This window comes from Pseudophryne corroboree, chromosome 7, assembly GCF_028390025.1.
Source record: "Pseudophryne corroboree isolate aPseCor3 chromosome 7, aPseCor3.hap2, whole genome shotgun sequence".
NCBI classification, from domain to species: Eukaryota; Metazoa; Chordata; class Amphibia; order Anura; family Myobatrachidae; genus Pseudophryne; species Pseudophryne corroboree.
The window spans coordinates 258152488-258171332 of NC_086450.1; the positions used below are offsets into that span (position 1 = coordinate 258152488).

Here is an 18845-nt window from a genome sequence, read left to right on the forward strand (position 1 = left end):
GCCGCAGAAAATGTAGGCGCATGCTCTTAGCAATTTATGCAGTTGGATCGCTTATTGCGATTGCAATCCAACCTGAATCAGGCCCTATTACCTATCACAATGCGCTGCGGGCACTACAAAATGGGGTTAATATAGGAGAAAAACCCCCAGACCTGTGCTCCTTAACTGTACCTGGTGGCTAGTGGAGCCCAGTAATCAGTGTCCATGCCAGTGCGCACACGGCCCACCCCCTACGGCCACTCTGGATCACGGTATAGTGTGGGCACAGAAGCCCCTTACCTCCCATTCATCAGCGGCCTCGTGATCCGGGAGGGCGGTGTGTGTATGACTGACATTAGGAATAAACCGGAGCCTCTGCTGCAGTGACCCAGCAACCAGGGCACGGGAGTATACAGCGCCGCTGGGAGTGATGGAGCTGCAGTAAAGATGTCCATTAGACCAAGCCTGCTGCAGCCCTTGTAGATTCTTATAAAAAAAAAGTTCTTCTTTTCTTGTCAAAATTAATAGCTAAGAATAGGCTGCCTGAGGCCTGCTACTGTAGGCGCCAACTGAGGCCTGCCTGAGGCCTGCTACTGAAGGCACCAACTACAAACTGAGCTCCCTGTTCATGGAAGCGGGGTTATAGAGGAGGGGCGCTGAGCATCTTGGGAATAGTCAAAAGCTTTGAGCCTGTTGGTGCCTCAGATCAAGATCCTACTCTACACCCCAATGTGAATCCTTGTGGAGTCCAGTGTACCCCACAGAAGAAATTAATGTGTCACACCCATTGGCAGCAACATTAGAATAGCTGCTGACAGGCACAATTGAGAAAGGAAGGGGGGGGGGAGGGCATTTGAATCCAGCACATAGACGCAATTCGAATATGTAATTTGTACCTTCCTATTTTAAAATGTAATGGATGAACCTCACCCTGTGAGAACTATCTTCATGACCAAGAGATCTCATATGCAAGATAAGTATGAGTTGGGATAGGGCTGGGGAGGGCGGCTGCTCAGGCACACCCCCGTCAAGTTAAGGAGATTCAACTGAGGAAGCACAAGGGAACTCTCGTCTGGGGACAACAACTGCAGGGAGACCACATCTTTTCAGATGAACATGGGAGGGCGGAAGGCTGACTAACATTGAAGCACCCTCAAACATCAAACCATATGCCACAACTAGTACAAGCATTCCTGGGGGAAGGTCTGCAGCAGACGGATTTGCATACGGTGATGTCATCCAAGCAGTGGGCCAAAGTTGGCTTCAACCCTCGTCTGCATATGAAAAGAGAAAAGGGGCGTGCAGGGCATGGCGGCCTTTTGCGGCGCTTGGATGACCCCTAGTTCGCATTAAACACCTCCACCCTCCTTCGGTGTGGGGCTCATGTTGGCTATGCCCCAGCCCCTGAAGTATTCAAGCTGATTTCTTGCAGCAGCTGGGCACTGTAACAGCTCCAGAGCTGCTCTGTAAGGCAAGTAAAAGGGTGTGGGCCCTGCAGCACTACCTGTAGTTCGCATTGTGCGTTGGAAGGCACAAAGTAAGCAGACGGGAGAAGTCAGGATAGTGCGCAAGGGCATAGAAGGGAGCGGCTCAAGAAAAGAGAAGTGGAAACAGACAGCAAACTAGGCTGGAGAGAGACCTGAGACAAAGAGATCTGAATTATACGAGAGCCGACCAGGGGAAACACAAATTATGCAGTCAAGTGTCCCACATTTGGGGAAATCGCAGGAGCAGCACACCCAGAGTGCAATGGGTGAGCCTTGCCCTGGGAGAAGCACCTTCATGATCATAGTATCTCACCTGGCAGGTAAGTAGGAGTTGGGCTAGAGCTGGGGAGGGTCGCTGCTCGGGTACCCCCCTCTCAAGTGAAGGAGATCCAACTGAGGCAGCACAAGGGAACTCTCGAAAGAAGAACAAGGCTAGAGGAAGATCTGAGACAAAGAAATCTGACTTTTACCAGAGCTGACCAGAGGAAAGCACAAACACAGTCCCCCACTACCACAAATAATGCAGTCGAGTTTCCCACATTTGGGGAAATCACAAGGGTCAGCATACCCAGAATGCAATGAATGAACCTCACCCTGGGAGAACAATCTTCATGACCATGGTATCTCCTATGCAAAATAAGTATGATTTGGGATAGGGCTGGGGAGGGCCGCTGCTCAGGCACATCTCTGTCAAGTAAAGGAGATTCAGCTGAGGCAGCACAAGGGAACTCTCATCTGGGGACAACAACTGCAGGGAGAACACATATTTTCAGATGAACATGGGAGGGCAGAAGGCTGCCTAATACTGAAGCACCCCCAAACAACAAACCAAATGCAACAACTAGTGTGTCAGGAATCGACTCACCACAGTCACATCTGTCCGCCGGTGCGGACTCCGTCCAGGGTCCCTGCGTTCTGCTGTCATCCGCACCTCTGCCCTCAGATGTCATCCTGGCCTTAGGAGCGCTCCTGTGACAGCTGCCGTGTAGCACGCCGCGTTCCCGCCGGGCCGCGGCATGGGCGCCGCCATGACAGTCTCCATCGGTCAGAGCACGGCGGCCAATCCGGTGCTTGGCCGCACCTACTTTCCTCACTCCCACCAATGCCTGCACATCAGGGGGTATATCTGGAGCTGCAGGTTCAGTCTGTGATCATCCTGAACTTTGTGTCACTCCTGCGACCCATGTGTCTGGATCTGGTACCTGTTCCTCCGTGTTCCTGGTTACCTGCCTATACCTCCGTGTTCCTGGTTACCTACCTGTGACTTTGTGCTCCAGGTATCCTCTACAGCTCCGTGGAACTACAAGCCTCAGCATTACCTGCTTCTGTTTACAGGCTTCACACTAATCACCAACTCAGTGTGCTTCAGCCTAGCAGTAGAGACTCGCTCCAGGTGCATTCCATCTCCTCACCTGTGATGCAGCTTGCTTGCTGCCTGTGCCTCATCACCTGCACTGTGAACATTGCCAGTCTCCTGCCTCTGCTACCAGGTTTGCCATTTATTACCATCTCTGCTGGCTCCACGTTTTAAACTGCTCTGGTTCCCATACCAGATTATCTCCTGCCAAGTTATTATTCATCAGTGTACATTCATCAGTTATTATTTACCAGTTATCATTCATCAGTTACCAATCATCCATTTGCCATATTTCTGTTGCCATAGACTTTCAGCTTCCATGCTGCACTATTGACATTTGCATTTCTTATTGTTTATTTTCTGCTGCCATTGTGAACTTTCTGTATAATAAATATCATTGCGCCCATGCGCAGAAACTTAATCCAGCCTCCTTGCTTTCTCCCTTCTACCTCCACTGACCCACTAGCGCCCCCTCCGGGGACACAGACAAAACCAAGTCTGACATAGTGCAAGCATTCCTGGGGGAAGGCCTGCAGCAGATGGATTTGCATATGGTGATGTCATCCAAGCAGTGGGTCAAAGTTGGCTTCAATCCTCGTCTGCATATGAAAAGAGAAAAGGGGCGTGCAGGGCATGGCGGCCTTTTGCGGCGCTTGGATGACCCCTAGATCGCATTAAACACCTCCATACTCCTTCGGTGTGGGGCTCATGTTGGCTATGCCCCAGCCCCTGAAGCATTCAAGCTGATTTCTTGCAGCAGCTGGGCACTGTAACAGCTCCAGAGCTGCTCTGTAAGGCAAGTAAAAGGGTGTGGGCCCTGCAGCACTACCTGTAGTTCGCATTGTGCGTTGGAAGGCACAAATTAAGCAGACGGGAGAAGTCAGGATAGTGCGCAAGGGCATAGAAGGGAGCGGCTCAAGAAAAGAGAAGTGGAAACAGACAGCAAACTAGGCTGGAGAGAGACCTGAGACAAAGAGATCTGAATTATACGAGAGCCGACCAGGGGAAACACAAATTATGCAGTCAAGTTTCCCACATTTGGGGAAATCGCAGGGGCAGCACACCCAGAGTGCAATGGGTGAGCCTTGCCCTGGGAGAAGCACCTTCATGATCATAGTATCTCACCTGGCAGGTAAGTAGGAGTTGGGCTAGAGCTGGGGAGCGTCGCTGCTCGGGTTCCCCCCTGTCAAGTGAAGGAGATCCAACTGAGGCAGCACAAGGGAACTCTCGAAAGAAGAACAAGGCTAGAGGAAGATCTGAGACAAAGAAATCTGACTTTTACCAGAGCTGACCAGAGGAAAGCACAAACACAGTCCCCCACTACCACAAATATTGCAGTCGAGTTTCCCACATTTGGGGAAATCACAGGGGTCAGCATACCCAGAATGCAATGAATGAACCTCACCCTGGGAGAACAATCTTCATGACCATGGTATCTCCTATGCAAAATAAGTATGATTTGGGATAGGGCTGGGGAGGGCCGCTGCTCAGGCACATCTCTGTCAAGTAAAGGAGATTCAACTGAGGCAGCACAAGGGAACTCTCATCTGGGGACAACAACTGCGGGGAGAACACATATTTTCAGATGAAAATGTTGGTCATGCTCTGGTTTCTCTTCAGAAAGAACAAATCGTTCGCCTTTTACTAAAGATTTCCGTGGAGAAAAGCAAAACTGAGTTTTATCTCAATTTTTGCATGCCCCATCTTATTGGGGTTTCTTTTATCGGTTTAAAGATAGAATGAGTGTGCTTTAATGTAAGCTCATTTGCATAGAAATGACAGTAAATGTTTAATTCTTTTCAAACAGTACTTTCTTGACCATGCTACTTGCTTGAAAGATCTGGGAGCACATGGAAAACAGTACAAACCATGCTTATAGCAAGGGGAAGCCAGGTGAGAAATCTGCTTTCTTTCAAATTGGGCGCTCACTTTGATCTGAATGAGGACTGCTGGCACGGCACTCAGGCGACAGGTGGAATCTTGGTCATGCTCTGGTTTCTCTTCAGAACGAACAAATCTTTCGCCTTTTACTACAGATTTCCGTGGAGAGGAGCAAAACTGAGTTTTATCTCAATTTTTGCATGCCCCATCTTATTGGGGTTTCTTTTATCGGTTTAAAGATAGAACGAGTGTGCTTTAATGTAAGCTCATTTGCATAGAAATGACAGTAAATGTTTGTTTCTTTTCAAACAGAACTTTCTTGACCATGCTACTTGCTTGAAAGATCTGGGAGCACATGGAAAACAGTACAAACCATGCTTATAGCAAGGGGAAGCCTGGTGAGAAATCTGCTTTCTTTCTTTCAAATTGGGTGCTCACTTTGAGCTGAATGAGGACCTCTGGCACGGCACTCAGGCGACAGGAGGAATCTTGGTCAAGCTCTGGTTTCTCTTCAGAACGAACAAATCTTTTGCCATTTACTAAAGATTTCCGTGGAGAGTAGCAAAACTGAGTTTTATCAAAATTTTTGCATGCCCCGTCTTATTGGGGTTTCTTTTATCGGTTTAAAGACAGAACGAGTGTGCTTTATTGTAAGCTCATTTGCATATAAATGACAGTAAATGTTTGTTTCTTTTCAAACAGAACTTTCTTGACCATGCTACTTGCTTGAAAGATCTGGGAGCACATGGAAAACAGTACAAACCATGCTTATAGCAAGGGGAAGCCTGGTGAGAAATCTGCTTTCTTTCTTTCAAATTGGGTGCTCACTTTGAGCGGAATGAGGACTGCTGGCATGGCACTCAGGCGACAGGTGGAATCTTGGTCATGCTCTGGTTTCTCTTCAGAACGAACAAATCTTTCGCCTTTTATTAAAGATTTCCGTGGAGAGGAGCAAAACTGAGTTTTATCTCATTTTTTTCATGCCCCATATTATTGGGGTTTCTTTTATCAGTTTAAAAACAAAACGAGTGTGCTTTCTTTTTAGCTTTAATGTAAGTTTATTTGCGTAACAATGACAGTAAATGTCTGTTTCTTTTCAAGCAGAACTTTCTTGACCATACTAATTGCTTGAAAGATCTGGGAGCACATGGAAAAGAGTACAAACCATGCTTATAGCAAGGGGAAGCCTGGTGAGAAATCTGCTTTCTTTCTTTCAAATTGGGTGCTCACTTTGAGCTGAATGAGGACTGCTGGCATGGCACTCAGGCGACAGGTGGAATCTTGGTCATGCTCTGGTTTCTCTTCAGAAAGAGCAAATCTTTCGCCTTTTACTAAAGATTTCCGTGGAGAGGAGTAAATCTGAGTTTTATCTCAATTTTTGCATGCCCCGTCTTATTGGGGTTTCTTTTATCGGTTTAAAGACAGAACGAGTGTGCTTCAATGTAAGTTCATTTGCATAGAAATTAGTGATGAGCGGGTTCGGTTTTTCGGAAACCGAACCCCCCCGAACTTCAGCCTTTTTACACGGGTCCGAGCCGTGCTCGGATTCTCCCGTGTGGCTCGGGTAAACCGAGCGCGCCCGAACGTCATCATCCCGCTGTCGGATTCTCGCGAGACTCGGATTCTATATAAGCAGCCGCGCGTCACCGCCATTTTCACACGTGCATTGAGATTGATAGGGAGAGGACGTGGCTGGCGTCCTCTCCATTATAGTAGAAAAGAGTGACTTAGTTATAATTGTGGGGAGGATTGGGGACGGGTAGCAGCTGGTAGGGAGTACAGTGCAGGGTTTTGATTATAATACCACCAGTTTAATCCGTTGTTTCTCTGCCTGAAAAAAAACGCTCCACCATATCTGTGCTCAGTGTGCTGCACTGCTGCATGATATATCAACACCAAACGAGTGCACTGCTCACACTGCCTAATTGTGGGGACTGGGGAGCAGTTATAGCAGGAGTACAGTGCACAGTTTTGCTGATAGTGACCACCAGTCCAGTATACGTTTGACTGCCTGAAAAACACTCCTGTGGTGGCTTTTTTTTTCTTCATACTAGTTTAGCAGTCTGCTGACAGTGTCCACCAGGTCCGTTATTATTATACAGTATATTATATATATATAACAGTACGGTAGGCCTCGGCTGTACCTACCTCTGTGTCGTCAGTCGTCGTCCATAAGTAATATAATACTATACTATCCATCCATCTACATTGTATACCTGTGGTGGCTTTTTTTTTCTTCATACTAGTTTAGCAGTCTGCTGACAGTGTCCACCAGGTCTGTTATTATTATACAGTATATTATATATATATATATATATATATATATAGCAGTACGGTAGGCCACGGCTGTACCTACCTCTGTGTCGTCAGTCATCGTCCATAAGTAATATAATACTATACTATCCATCCATCTACATTGTATACCTGTGGTGGCTTTTTTTTTCTTCATACTAGTTTAGCAGTCTGCTGACAGTGTCCACCAGGTCTGTTATTATTATACAGTATATTATATATATATATATATATATATATATATATAGCAGTACGGTAGGCCACGGCTGTACCTACCTCTGTGTCGTCAGTCATCGTCCATAAGTAATATAATACTATACTATCCATCCATCTACATTGTATACCTGTGGTGGCTTTTTTTTTCTTCATACTAGTTTAGCAGTCTGCTGACAGTGTCCACCAGGTCCGTTATTATTATACAGTATATTATATATATATAGCAGTACGGTAGGCCACGGCTGTACCTGCCTCTGTGTCGTCAGTCGTCGTCCATAAGTAATATAATACTATACTATCCATCCATCTGCATTGTATACCTGTGGTGGCTTTTTTTTTCTTCATACTAGTTTAGCAGTCTGCTGACAGTGTCCACCAGGTCCGTTATTATTATACAGTATATTATATATATATATAGCAGTACGGTAGGCCACGGCTGTACCTACCTCTGTGTCGTCAGTCGTCGTCCATAAGTAATATAATACTATACTATCCATCCATCTACATTGTATACCTATGGTGGCTTTTTTTCCTTCATACTAGTTTAGCAGTCTGCTGACAGTGTCCACCAGGTCCGTTATTATTATACAGTATATTATATACTGTATATCCCTTGTGCTGCCTCAGTTGGATCTCCTTCACTTGACAGGGGGGTGCTTGAGCAGCAACCCTCCCCAGCTCTAGCCCAACACCTACTTACCTGCCAGGTGAGATACTATGATCATGAAGGTGCTTCTCCCAGGGCAAGGCTCACCCATTGCACTCTGGGTGTGCTGCTCCTGCGATTTCCCCAAATGTGGGACACTTGACTGCATAATTTGTGTTTCCCCTGGTCGGCTCTCGTATAATTCAGATCTCTTTGTCTCAGGTCTCTCTCCAGCCTAGTTTGCTGTTTGTTTCCACTTCTCTTTTCTTGAGCCGCTCCCTTCTATGCCCTTGCGCACTATCCTGACTTCTCCCGTCTGCTTAATTTGTGCCTTCCAACGCACAATGCGAACTACAGGTAGTGCTGCAGGGCCCACACCCTTTTACTTGCCTTACAGAGCAGCTCTGGAGCTGTTACAGTGCCCAGCTGCTGCAAGAAATCAGCTTGAATGCTTCAGGGGCTGGGGCATAGCCAACATGAGCCCCACACATAAGGAGGGTGGAGGTGTTTAATGCGAACTAGGGGTCATCCAAGCGCCGCAAAAGGCCGCCATGCCCTGCACGCCCCTTTTCTCTTTTCATATGCAGACGAGGGTTGAAGCCAACTTCGACCCACTGCTTGGATGACATCACCATATGCAAATCCATCTGCTGCAGGCCTTCCCCCAGGAATGCTTGCACTAGTTGTTGCATTTGGTTTGTTGTTTGGGGGTGCTTCAGTATTAGGCAGCCTTCTGCCCTCCCATGTTTATCTGAAAATATGTGTTCTCCCTGCAGTTGTTGTCCCCAGATGAGAGTTCCCTTGTGCTGCCTCAGTTGAATCTCCTTTACTTGACAGAGACGTGCCTGAGCAGCGGCCCTCCCCAGCCCTATCCCAAATCATACTTATTTTGCATAGGAGATACCATGGTCATGAAGATTGTTCTCCCAGGGTGAGGTTCATTCATTGCATTCTGGGTATGCTGACCCCTATGATTTCCCCAAATGTGGGAAACTCGACTGCATTATTTGTGGTAGTGGGGGACTGTATTTGTTGTTTCCTCTGGTCAGCTCTGGTAAAAGTCAGATTTAATTGTCTCAGATCTTCATCTAGCCTTGTTCTTCTTTCGAGAGTTTCCTTGTGCTGCCTCAGTTGGATCTCCTTCACTTGACAGGGGGGTGCCCGAGCAGCGACCCTCCCCAGCTCTAGCCCAACTCCTACTTACCTGCCAGGTGAGATACTATGATCATGAAGGTGCTTCTCCCAGGGCAAGGCTCACCCATTGCACTCTGGGTGTGCTGCTCCTGCGATTTCCCCAAATGTGGGAAACTTGACTGCATAATTTGTGTTTCCCCTGGTCGGCTCTCATATAATTCAGATCTCTTTGTCTCAGGTCTCTCTCCAGCCTAGTTTGCTGTCTGTTTCCACTTCTCTTTTCTTGAGCCGCTCCCTTCTATGCCCTTGCGCACTATCCTGACTTCTCCCGTCTGCTTAATTTGTGCCTTCCAACGCACAATGCGAACTACAGGTAGTGCTGCAGGGCCCACACCCTTTTACTTGCCTTACAGAGCAGCTCTGGAGCTGTTACAGTGCCCAGCTGCTGCAAGAAATCAGCTTGAATGCTTCAGGGGCTGGGAAATAGCCCCACACCGAAGGAGGGTGGAGGTGTTTAATGCGAACTAGGGGTCATCCAAGCGCCGCAAAAGGCCGCCATGCCCTGCACGCCCCTTTTCTCTTTTCATATGCAGACGAGGGTTGAAGCCAACTTTGACCCACTGCTTGGATGACATCACCATATGCAAATCCATCTGCTGCAGGCCTTCCCCAGGATTGCTTGCACTAGTTGTTGCATTTGGTTTGTTGTTTGGGGGTGCTTCAGTATTAGGCAGCCTTCTGCCCTCCCATGTTCATCTGAAAATATGTGTTCTCCCTGCAGTTGTTGTCCCCAGATGAGGGTTCCCTTGTGCTGCCTCAGTTGAATCTCCTTTACTTGACAGAGATGTGCCTGAGCAGCGGCCCTCCCCAGCCCTATCCCAAATCATACTTATTTTGCATAGGAGATACCATGGTCATGAAGATTGTTCTCCCAGGGTGAGGTTCATTCATTGCATTCTGGGTATGCTGACCCCTGTGATTTCTCCAAATGTGGGAAACTCGACTGCATTATTTGTGGTAGTGGGGGACTGTGTTTGTGCTTTCCTCTGGTCAGCTCTGGTAAAAGTCAGATTTCTTTGTCTCAGATCTTCCTCTAGCCTTGTTCTTCTTTCGAGAGTTCCCTTGTGCTGCCTCAGTTGGATCTCCTTCACTTGACAGGGGGGTGCCCGAGCAGCGACCCTCCCCAGCTCTAGCCCAACTCCTACTTACCTGCCAGGTGAGATACTATGATCATGAAGGTGCTTCTCCCAGGGCAAGGCTCACCCATTGCACTCTGGGTGTGCTGCTCCTGCGATTTCCCCAAATTTGGGACACTTGACTGCATAATTTTTGTTTCCCCTGGTCGGCTCTCGTATAATTCAGATCTCTTTGTCTCAGGTCTCTCTCCAGCCTAGTTTGCTGTCTGTTTCCACTTCTCTTTTCTTGAGCCGCTCCCTTCTATGCCCTTGCGCACTATCCTGACTTCTCCCGTCTGCTTACTTTGTGCCATCCAATGCACAATGCGAACTACAGGTAGTGCTGCAGGGCCCACACTCTTTTACTTGCCATACAGAGCAGCTCTGGAGCTGTTACAGTGCCCAGCTGCTGCAAGAAATCAGCTTGAATGCTTCAGGGGATGGGAAATAGCCCCACACCGAAGGAGGGTGGAGGTGTTTAATGCGAACTAGGGGTCATCCAAGCGCCGCAAAAGGCCGCCATGCCCTGCACGCCCCTTTTCTCTTTTCATATGCAGACGAGGGTTGAAGCCAACTTTGACCCACTGCTTGGATGACATCACCATATGCAAATCCATCTGCTGCAGGGCTTCCCCTAGGATTGCTTGCACTAGTTGTTGCATTTGGTTTGTTGTTTGGGGGTGCTTCAGTATTAGGCAGCCTTCTGCCCTCCCATGTTCATCTGAAAATATGTGTTCTCCCTGCAGTTGTCCCCAGATGAGAGATCCCTTGTGCTGCCTCAGTTGAATCTCCTTTACTTGACAGAGATGTGCCTGAGCAGCGGCCCTCCCCAGCCCTATCCCAAATCATACTTATTTTGCATAGGAGATACCATGGTCATGAAGATTGTTCTCCCAGGGTGAGGTTCATTCATTGCATTCTGGGTATGCTGACCCCTGTGATTTCCCCAAATGTGGGAAACTCGACTGCATTATTTGTGGTAGTGGGGGACTGTGTTTGTGCTTTCCTCTGGTCAGCTCTGGTAAAAGTCAGATTTCTTTGTCTCAGATCTTCCTCTAGCCTTGTTCTTCTTTCGAGAGTTCCCTTGTGCTGCCTCAGTTGGATCTCCTTCACTTGACAGGGGGGTGCCCGAGCAGAGACCCTCCCCAGCTCTAGCCCAACTCTTACTTACCTCCCAGGTGAGATACTATGATCATGAAGGTGCTTCTCCCAGGGCAAGGCTCATCCATTGCTCTCTGGGTGTGCTGCTCCTGCGATTTCCCCAAATGTGGGACACTTGACTGCATAATTTGTGTTTCCCCTGGTCAGCTCTCGTATAATTCAGATCTCTTTGTCTCAGGTCTCTCTCCAGCCTAGTTTGCTGTCTGTTTCCACTTCTCTTTTCTTGAGCCGCTCCCTTCTATGCCCTTGCGCACTATCCTGACTTCTCCCGTCTGCTTACTTTGTGCCATCCAATGCACAATGCGAACTACAGGTAGTGCTGCAGGGCCCACACTCTTTTACTTGCCATACAGAGCAGCTCTGGAGCTGTTACAGTGCCCAGCTGCTGCAAGAAATCAGCTTGAATGCTTCAGGGGCTGGGGCATAGCCAACATGAGCCCCACACCGAAGGAGGGTGGAGGTGTTTAATGCAAACTAGGGGTCATCCAAGCGCCGCAAAAGGCCGCCATGCCCTGCACGCCCCTTTTCTCTTTTCATATGCAGACGAGGGTTGAAGCCAACTTTGACCCACTGCTTGGATGACATCACCATATGCAAATCCATCTGCTGCAGGCCTTCCCCCAGGAATGCTTGCACTAGTTGTTGCATTTGGTTTGTTGTTTGGGGGTGCTTCAGTATTAGGCAGCCTTCTGCCCTCCCATGTTCATCTGAAAATATGTGTTCTCCCTGCAGTTGTTGTCCCCAGATGAAAGTTCCCTTGTGCTGCCTCAGTTCAATCTCCTTTACTTGACAGAGATGTGCCTGAGCAGCGGCCCTCCCCAGCCCTATCCCAAATCATACTTATTTTGCATAGGAGATACCATAGTCATGAAGATTGTTCTCCCAGGGTGAGGTTCATTCATTGCATTCTGGGTATGCTGACCCCTATGATTTCCCCAAATGTGGGAAACTCGACTGCATTATTTGTGGTAGTGGGGAACTGTGTTTGTTGTTTCCTCTGGTCAGCTCTGGTAAAAGTCAGATTTATTTGTCTCATTTCTTCCTCTAACCTTGTTCTTCTTTCGAGAGTTTCCTTGTGCTGCCTCAGTTGGATCTCCTTCACTTGACAGGGGGGTGCCCGAGCAGCGACCCTCCCCAGCTCTAGCCCAACTCCTACTTACCTGCCAGGTGAGATACTATGATCATGAAGGTGCTTCTCCCAGGGCAAGGCTCATCCATTGTACTCTGGGTGTGCTGCTCCTGCGATTTCCCCAAATGTGGGAAACTTGACTGCATAATTTGTGTTTCCCCTGGTCGGCTCTCATATAATTCAGATCTCTTTGTCTCAGGTCTCTCTCCAGCCTAGTTTGCTGTCTGTTTCCACTTCTCTTTTCTTGAGCCGCTCCCTTCTATGCCCTTGCGCACTATCCTGACTTCTCCCGTCTGCTTAATTTGTGCCTTCCAACGCACAATGCAAACTACAGGTAGTGCTGCAGGGCCCACACCCTTTTACTTGCCTTACAGAGCAGCTCTGGAGCTGTTACAGTGCCCAGCTGCTGCAAGAAATCAGCTTGAATGCTTCAGGGGCTGGGGCATAGCCAACATGAGCCCCACACCGAAGGAGGGTGGAGGTGTTTAATGCGAACTAGGTGTCATCCAAGCGCCGCAAAAGGCCGCCATGCCCTGCATGCCCCTTTTCTCTTTTCATATGCAGACGAGGGTTGAAGCCAACTTTGACCCACTGGTTGGATGACATCACCATATGCAAATCCATCTGCTGCAGGCCTTTCCCCAGGAATGCTTGCACTATTTGTTGCATTTGGTTTGTTGTTTGGGGGTGCTTCAGTATTAGGCAGCCTTCTGCCCTCCCATGTTCATCTGAAAATATGTGTTCTCCCAGCAGTTGTTGTCCCCAGATGAAAGTTCCCTTGTGCTGCCTCAGTTGAATCTCCTTTACTTGACAGAGATGTGCCTGAGCAGCAGCCCTCCCCAGCCCTATCCCAAATCATACTTATTTTGCAAAGGAGATAGCATGGTCATGAAGATTGTTCTACCAGGGTGAGGTTCATTCATTGCATTCTGGGTATGCTGACTCCTGTGATTTCCCCAAATGTGGGAAACTCGACTGCATTATTTGTGGTAGTGGGGGACTGTGTTTGTGCTTTCCTCTGGTCAGCTCTGGTAAAAGTCAGATTTCTTTGTCTCAGATCTTCCTCTAGCCTTGTTCTTCTTTCGAGAGTTCCCTTATGCTGCCTCAGTTGGATCTCCTTCACTTGACAGGGGGGTGCCCGAGCAGCGACCCTCCCCAGCTCTAGCCCAACTCCTACTTACCTGCAAGGTGAGATACTATGATCATGAAGGTGCTTCTCCCAGGGCAAGGCTCACCCATTGCACTCTGGGTGTGCTGCTCCTGCGATTTCCCCAAATGTGGGACACTTGACTGCATAATTTGTATTTCCCCTGGTCGGCTCTCGTATAATTCAGATCTCTTTGTCTCAGGTCTCTCTCCAGCCTAGTTTGCTGTCTGTTTCCACTTCTCTTTTCTTGAGCCGCTCCCTTCTATGCCCTTGCGCACTATCCTGACTTCTCCCGTCTGCTTACTTTGTGCCTTCCAACGCACAATGCGAACTACAGGTAGTGCTGCAGGGCCCACACCCTTTTACTTGCCTTACAGAGCAGCTCTGGAGCTGTTACAGTGCCCAGCTGCTGCTAGAAATCAGCTTGAATGCTTCAGGGGATGGGAAATAGCCCCACACCGAAGGAGGGTGGAAGTGTTTAATGCAAACTAGGGGTCATCCAAGCGCTGCAAAAGGCCGCCATGCCCTGCACGCCCCTTTTCTCTTTTCATATGCAGACGAGGGTTGAAGCCAACTTTGACCCACTGCTTGGATGACATCACCATATGCAAATCCATCTGCTGCAGGCCTTCCCCCTGGATTGCTTGCACTAGTTGTTGCATTTGGTTTGTTGTTTGGGGGTGCTGAGACAAAAAGATCTGAATTATACGAGAGCCGACCAGAGGAAACACAAATTATGCAGTCAAGTGTCCCACATTTCGGGAAATCACAGGAGCAGCACACCCAGAGTGCAATGGGTGAGCCTTGCCCTGGGAGAAGCACCTTCCTGATCATAGTATCTCACCTGGCAGGTAAGTAGGAGTTGGGCTAGAGCTGGGGAGGGTCGCTTCTCGGGCACCCCCCTGTCAAGTGAAGGAGATCCAACTGAGGCAGCACAAGGGAACTCTCGAAAGAAGAACAAGGCTAGAGGATGATCTGAGACAAAGAAATCTGACTTTTACCAGAGCTGACCAGAGGAAAGCACAAACACAGTCCCCCACTACCACAAATAATGCAGTCGAGTTTCCCACATTTGGGGAAATCACAGGGGTCAGCATACCCAGAATGCAATGAATGAACCTCACCCTGGGAGAACAATCTTCATGACCATGGTATCTCCTATGCAAAATAAGTATGATTTGGGATAGGGCTGGGGAGGGCCGTTGCTCAGGCACATCTCTGTCAAGTAAAGGAGATTCGGGGTGTGTTGCCTGGCTGTGGATGCAGGAGGTGGTGCAGCACTTAAGCTCCTGTTACAATAGCAGTTTTAACTGCTCATTTGCCACACAGACTTAACGGGGACCCTTCATATATCCTACCCGGACCCCCCCAACACTACACAGGGCGGTTGCGGAGCCGGCGGGTGCCCCCTGGACCCGTGCGGGTTGCGGCCTTCCCTGCCAGCTGGAGCCGGGACCTCGCGTTTGGAGCTGCCCCGGACCGGAAGTGCGGCGCCCTGCGGCGGAGAGACGGGCTGGAGCTATTCCTTACACCCCCGTTGCCCCCGCACCACTCACCGCGCGTCACCCCGTCCTGGTGAGTCTGTACCTAGACGATACGCTCTGCGCGGCGGGTCCCTGTGTGCCCGGCGGCTGGCTCCGTAGCGAGAGTGCGGCGCCGGTCACGTGATACCGCTCCCGGGGCCGGACGCGGCCACTGGGATAATTCAAGCTCACAGCGTGCCCCAGGAGACCCCACCTGGGCTCCGGGGACGCCAGCCACTGCCCCCACTGAAAATATCCCGCAGGCAGGAGATACATAAGGCTCATTACAAGCACCTAGAGACAGCAGCCTGGCGACGCCATTTTAGACCCTGGCAGACATCACTGGCAATTGGCAAAGGCACCCATACTAAGAGAAGCTGCTCTGGGGTGCTTTATAGTCCTGCTGCCAAATAAGGTGTAGGTGACAGGGGCTGTTAACACAAGATTCCAACCACCCCACTAGTTATAGGAGATGAGCTGCACATTCTTTGCCTGACATAGGGAACTGAAGCTCCCCCTGGTGGACCCTTGCTACATCTCACCTCCCCTACTGCTACACTTGCTTGTATTATAACAAAACAAATTGCCTACAACTAGCCACCGCTGTGTGACCATCATGTCCCCACCCACAAGGAAATAGACGCCTCCTCCTGCAGTCATGTAGGGCCGTCTCGGGGGATGATGGCGGACGCCTTCTAACACGTTCCACTACCAAAATGACCACAGATCTGTTTTGCTAGACCCGACACGATAACGCATCCACCCGGACTTGTCTGTAACCGCGCGATTCACCGAACGCATCCACCACTGCACCTGACACTCTCTTCCGTATGGTGGCGACTTAGGGATCAGTGAATATCAGCCCCAAGCTCTGGGATATGGGACCGAGGGAAAGCTCAAAGTGTGACCTGTGATACTGAATCGCCCAATACATCTGCCCCAACGCCTGTCGCACTGGTTTCGACGCCCACATCTCCTTCTTATTACCCATGAGTCGCAGGAAACGTAGGGGAGTGAAAACCTCTATTCGTCAGTCTGAAGTCACCCCCCGCTCAGACCTAAGGCGGTTTCTCAATCTCCGGAAAGATACAGTTATGTCGACTCCACCGACGCCTCCCTCTCCGGCACACTCCGAGAGGGCGGAGAAGCAAGGCGAAACCAAGGTGACTACACCAGATAGGAACTCCTCTGGACAGCAAGACATGCAGAAAGTCCTCACCCTCCTGCAGACCCTGCCCACTAAGGCGGACTTCACATCTTTGGAGAGTAAACTCCGAGATGTGGTCCACTCTGAGGTGTCCTCACTACGGTCTGAACTGACTCAGCTGGGTTCTCGAATTGAAACATTGGAGACCAGGGGGGAGGAATCCAACGCTTTCCAACACGCACTGGTAGATACTATCAGACTTCAAGCAGAAGAGATTCAGAACCTGCACGACCATCTTGATGATATAGACAACAGGGGACGTCGGAATAACCTGCGAGTGAGGGGCATTCCCGAAGACATACCACAGCAAAACATCTCAGATGTCCTCAACAAGATCTTTGGTGCAATCCTGGAAACCGACCCGAACGACCCCATTGTTTTCGACAGGGCACACAGAGCACTGCGTCCCAGAGGCTTGCAGTCCGACCGGCCAAGAGACATTATTTGCCGACTTCACTACTACAGCCAAAAAGAAGAGATAATCAGGAAACTCTGGAACGCCGGAGACCTAGACTTCAACGGCGCACCTATCCAGGTCTTCCAGGACCTTTCTCGCCACACCCTACAGTCAAGACGTCAACTAAAACCCCTAACAGATGCTCTCCGTAAAAACAACATCAAATACAGGTGGGGTTTTCCCTTCAGCATCACAGCAACCAATGACGGCAGGTCTGCAACGATTCGGACCCCCGAGGATGTCGCCCCCTTCTGCTCCACCCTATCTATTGACCCAGTACAGGTCCCTGAGTGGCAATCCGTAGGCTTGAGGATACGCCCCCCCCCAACCTCCCCGGGCTGACATACCTTTCCAAACAGTGGGATCTCCTTCAGCAGCACAGAAAAGGAATCGCTCCCTTCCGTCCCCTCAATCTTTATCTTCTCCCTCGGCTGCGAATACCTGATCGCCCCACCTTTAAAATGGCAACCTTTCCTCGCTACGCAGGACTGACGGGCACGGAGAGGACTACTTCATTATGTCAAGTCCCTATAGGAGGGTCCATGGCTCCTATATGAAGACTGCCTCCCTTGAGACACCATGCAGTTGAGGGGCGCGTTGCCTCTCGGACTCCCGCCTCTATAGTTGACAGTCCAGTCACGCCCGAGGGACTTAGACATTTTAACTTCCCGAATAGAGCGAGATTTAAGCAACTCTGACACGGTATCTACTATATTATTGTAGCTCGGGCAATGCACTGTTCCGAATGTGATGGCATGCAATGTTCATATTATTGTGGTTATTAATTATGTTCCATTGATATAGTTCATGTGGGAGGGCGGATCCATCCCCCTCGTTGTTACCCCATTTGCACCGCAATGTTTGGTCCTGGAGCGACCGATGGGGTCATTGTCCCCGTTGTTCGTATCGCCAGGAGCGGTGTTACGTCTTCACATGTTCAACTGTTCTATATTGCTATGCTTTTCTGTTCTGTTGTTCTCCCTCTATCCCTTTCTTTCTCCCCTCCTCTCCTCCAGGTTCTCTCTTCCCTTCCAAAATTACCTAGACTCACCAATACCCAAACCCTACTCTATGCTGCTGGGATCTCGGTAAGACCAGATGTACTATTTCTTTTTGGAACGAGTAAATGGCATTACTAAAAGTGGTTTCTATTAATGCCCGGGGACTCAACATTCCTGAGAGGCGGTCAAGGGCCTTACGTGAATTGAAAGCTGAAAAAGCAGACGTTGCCTTTGTGCAAGAAACTCACTTTAAAGAGGGAGTGGCCCCCTCTCTCAGGAATCGAGACTTCCCTACAGGGTATTTTTCCAATAACGTTGAAGGTAAGACATTGGGGGTAGCGATTCTGATCGCCAAGCATGTTACCCTCGCTGAGGTTGTGTGTCACCAACTGGTCCCCGGCAGGGCTCTACTTGTTAACTGCAGCATCGCTAATAGAGCTCTCACATTTCTCAATGTTTATGCCCCCAATAAGACACAGCCAGGCTTTTTGGAAAGAGTCCTAACGCTAGCCCAACCCCATATTAATGGGATTCTGCTTTTTGGCGGGGATTTAAACTGGTCTTTGGAGCCCCGATTAGACTCCTCCAACCCCTCCCCAAGGTATTCGGATAAATTACACCGTAGGGTCCGGAAGATCCTACATAACTTCCAACTTATAGATGTCTGGAGGATACAACACCCCTCCACTACGGATTTTAGCTTTTATTCACACCCTCACAACACTTACACTAGGATTGACTACTTATTTATCCCGCATAGATTTTTGCACCTGGCCGAAGTATCTGCTGTGGGCAACATGTCCTGGACAGACCATGCTCCCGTCTCTCTGGGGGTTCGCCTGTCCCCTGCCCGCCCGAACTCCTACACGTGGAGACTAAACGAGATGATCATCCGGGACCCCAGTTGCCAGCAGCAGATCAGAGAGGCGATAGCCGATTATATTGAGGTTAACGACACAGAGGAGATCTCTAAAGTGGTAGTTTGGGAGGCACACAAATGTGTAATAAGAGGAAAACTCATTCAACTGGGCGCCCATAGGAAAAGACAACATA

The 18845-nt window shown here is 49.3% G+C and overlaps 20 non-coding genes and 2 pseudogenes across 20 annotated transcripts; 16 read left to right on the plus strand and 6 right to left on the minus strand.

The window, feature by feature from the left end:
* Nucleotides 1–1631: 1631 nt before the first annotated feature.
* Nucleotides 1632–1794, minus strand: LOC134946601 (U1 spliceosomal RNA). Its single transcript, XR_010182277.1, has one exon. It is a non-coding gene; the product is annotated as a U1 spliceosomal RNA (small nuclear RNA).
* A 152-nt stretch (nucleotides 1795–1946) lies between these two features.
* On the minus strand, nucleotides 1947–2110 carry LOC134946497 (U1 spliceosomal RNA). Its single transcript, XR_010182196.1, has one exon. It is a non-coding gene; the product is annotated as a U1 spliceosomal RNA (small nuclear RNA).
* Nucleotides 2111–3800: 1690 nt separating this feature from the next.
* LOC134946570 (U1 spliceosomal RNA) lies at nucleotides 3801–3963 on the minus strand. Its single transcript, XR_010182255.1, has one exon. It is a non-coding gene; the product is annotated as a U1 spliceosomal RNA (small nuclear RNA).
* A 152-nt stretch (nucleotides 3964–4115) lies between these two features.
* Nucleotides 4116–4279, minus strand: LOC134946494 (U1 spliceosomal RNA). The gene has a single exon (XR_010182193.1). It is a non-coding gene; the product is annotated as a U1 spliceosomal RNA (small nuclear RNA).
* A 144-nt stretch (nucleotides 4280–4423) lies between these two features.
* Nucleotides 4424–4539, plus strand: LOC134946848 (U5 spliceosomal RNA). Its single transcript, XR_010182430.1, has one exon. It is a non-coding gene; the product is annotated as a U5 spliceosomal RNA (small nuclear RNA).
* A 270-nt stretch (nucleotides 4540–4809) lies between these two features.
* Nucleotides 4810–4925, plus strand: LOC134946788 (U5 spliceosomal RNA). Its single transcript, XR_010182379.1, has one exon. It is a non-coding gene; the product is annotated as a U5 spliceosomal RNA (small nuclear RNA).
* A 274-nt stretch (nucleotides 4926–5199) lies between these two features.
* LOC134946806 (U5 spliceosomal RNA) lies at nucleotides 5200–5315 on the plus strand. The gene has a single exon (XR_010182395.1). It is a non-coding gene; the product is annotated as a U5 spliceosomal RNA (small nuclear RNA).
* A 274-nt stretch (nucleotides 5316–5589) lies between these two features.
* LOC134946807 (U5 spliceosomal RNA) lies at nucleotides 5590–5705 on the plus strand. Its single transcript, XR_010182396.1, has one exon. It is a non-coding gene; the product is annotated as a U5 spliceosomal RNA (small nuclear RNA).
* A 286-nt stretch (nucleotides 5706–5991) lies between these two features.
* Nucleotides 5992–6107, plus strand: LOC134946816 (U5 spliceosomal RNA). Its single transcript, XR_010182403.1, has one exon. It is a non-coding gene; the product is annotated as a U5 spliceosomal RNA (small nuclear RNA).
* A 1797-nt stretch (nucleotides 6108–7904) lies between these two features.
* Nucleotides 7905–8067, plus strand: LOC134946602 (U1 spliceosomal RNA). Its single transcript, XR_010182278.1, has one exon. It is a non-coding gene; the product is annotated as a U1 spliceosomal RNA (small nuclear RNA).
* Nucleotides 8068–8738: 671 nt separating this feature from the next.
* Nucleotides 8739–8902, plus strand: LOC134946552 (U1 spliceosomal RNA). Its single transcript, XR_010182241.1, has one exon. It is a non-coding gene; the product is annotated as a U1 spliceosomal RNA (small nuclear RNA).
* Nucleotides 8903–9054: 152 nt separating this feature from the next.
* LOC134946592 (U1 spliceosomal RNA) lies at nucleotides 9055–9196 on the plus strand (annotated as a pseudogene).
* Nucleotides 9197–9877: 681 nt separating this feature from the next.
* LOC134946507 (U1 spliceosomal RNA) lies at nucleotides 9878–10041 on the plus strand. The gene has a single exon (XR_010182204.1). It is a non-coding gene; the product is annotated as a U1 spliceosomal RNA (small nuclear RNA).
* A 152-nt stretch (nucleotides 10042–10193) lies between these two features.
* LOC134946621 (U1 spliceosomal RNA) lies at nucleotides 10194–10356 on the plus strand. Its single transcript, XR_010182294.1, has one exon. It is a non-coding gene; the product is annotated as a U1 spliceosomal RNA (small nuclear RNA).
* Nucleotides 10357–11014: 658 nt separating this feature from the next.
* On the plus strand, nucleotides 11015–11178 carry LOC134946480 (U1 spliceosomal RNA). The gene has a single exon (XR_010182181.1). It is a non-coding gene; the product is annotated as a U1 spliceosomal RNA (small nuclear RNA).
* A 152-nt stretch (nucleotides 11179–11330) lies between these two features.
* On the plus strand, nucleotides 11331–11493 carry LOC134946651 (U1 spliceosomal RNA). Its single transcript, XR_010182314.1, has one exon. It is a non-coding gene; the product is annotated as a U1 spliceosomal RNA (small nuclear RNA).
* A 671-nt stretch (nucleotides 11494–12164) lies between these two features.
* On the plus strand, nucleotides 12165–12327 carry LOC134946563 (U1 spliceosomal RNA). Its single transcript, XR_010182249.1, has one exon. It is a non-coding gene; the product is annotated as a U1 spliceosomal RNA (small nuclear RNA).
* A 153-nt stretch (nucleotides 12328–12480) lies between these two features.
* On the plus strand, nucleotides 12481–12622 carry LOC134946628 (U1 spliceosomal RNA; annotated as a pseudogene).
* Nucleotides 12623–13314: 692 nt separating this feature from the next.
* On the plus strand, nucleotides 13315–13478 carry LOC134946558 (U1 spliceosomal RNA). The gene has a single exon (XR_010182246.1). It is a non-coding gene; the product is annotated as a U1 spliceosomal RNA (small nuclear RNA).
* Nucleotides 13479–13630: 152 nt separating this feature from the next.
* Nucleotides 13631–13793, plus strand: LOC134946652 (U1 spliceosomal RNA). The gene has a single exon (XR_010182315.1). It is a non-coding gene; the product is annotated as a U1 spliceosomal RNA (small nuclear RNA).
* Nucleotides 13794–14300: 507 nt separating this feature from the next.
* On the minus strand, nucleotides 14301–14463 carry LOC134946641 (U1 spliceosomal RNA). Its single transcript, XR_010182307.1, has one exon. It is a non-coding gene; the product is annotated as a U1 spliceosomal RNA (small nuclear RNA).
* A 152-nt stretch (nucleotides 14464–14615) lies between these two features.
* LOC134946481 (U1 spliceosomal RNA) lies at nucleotides 14616–14779 on the minus strand. Its single transcript, XR_010182182.1, has one exon. It is a non-coding gene; the product is annotated as a U1 spliceosomal RNA (small nuclear RNA).
* Nucleotides 14780–18845: the final 4066 nt, after the last annotated feature.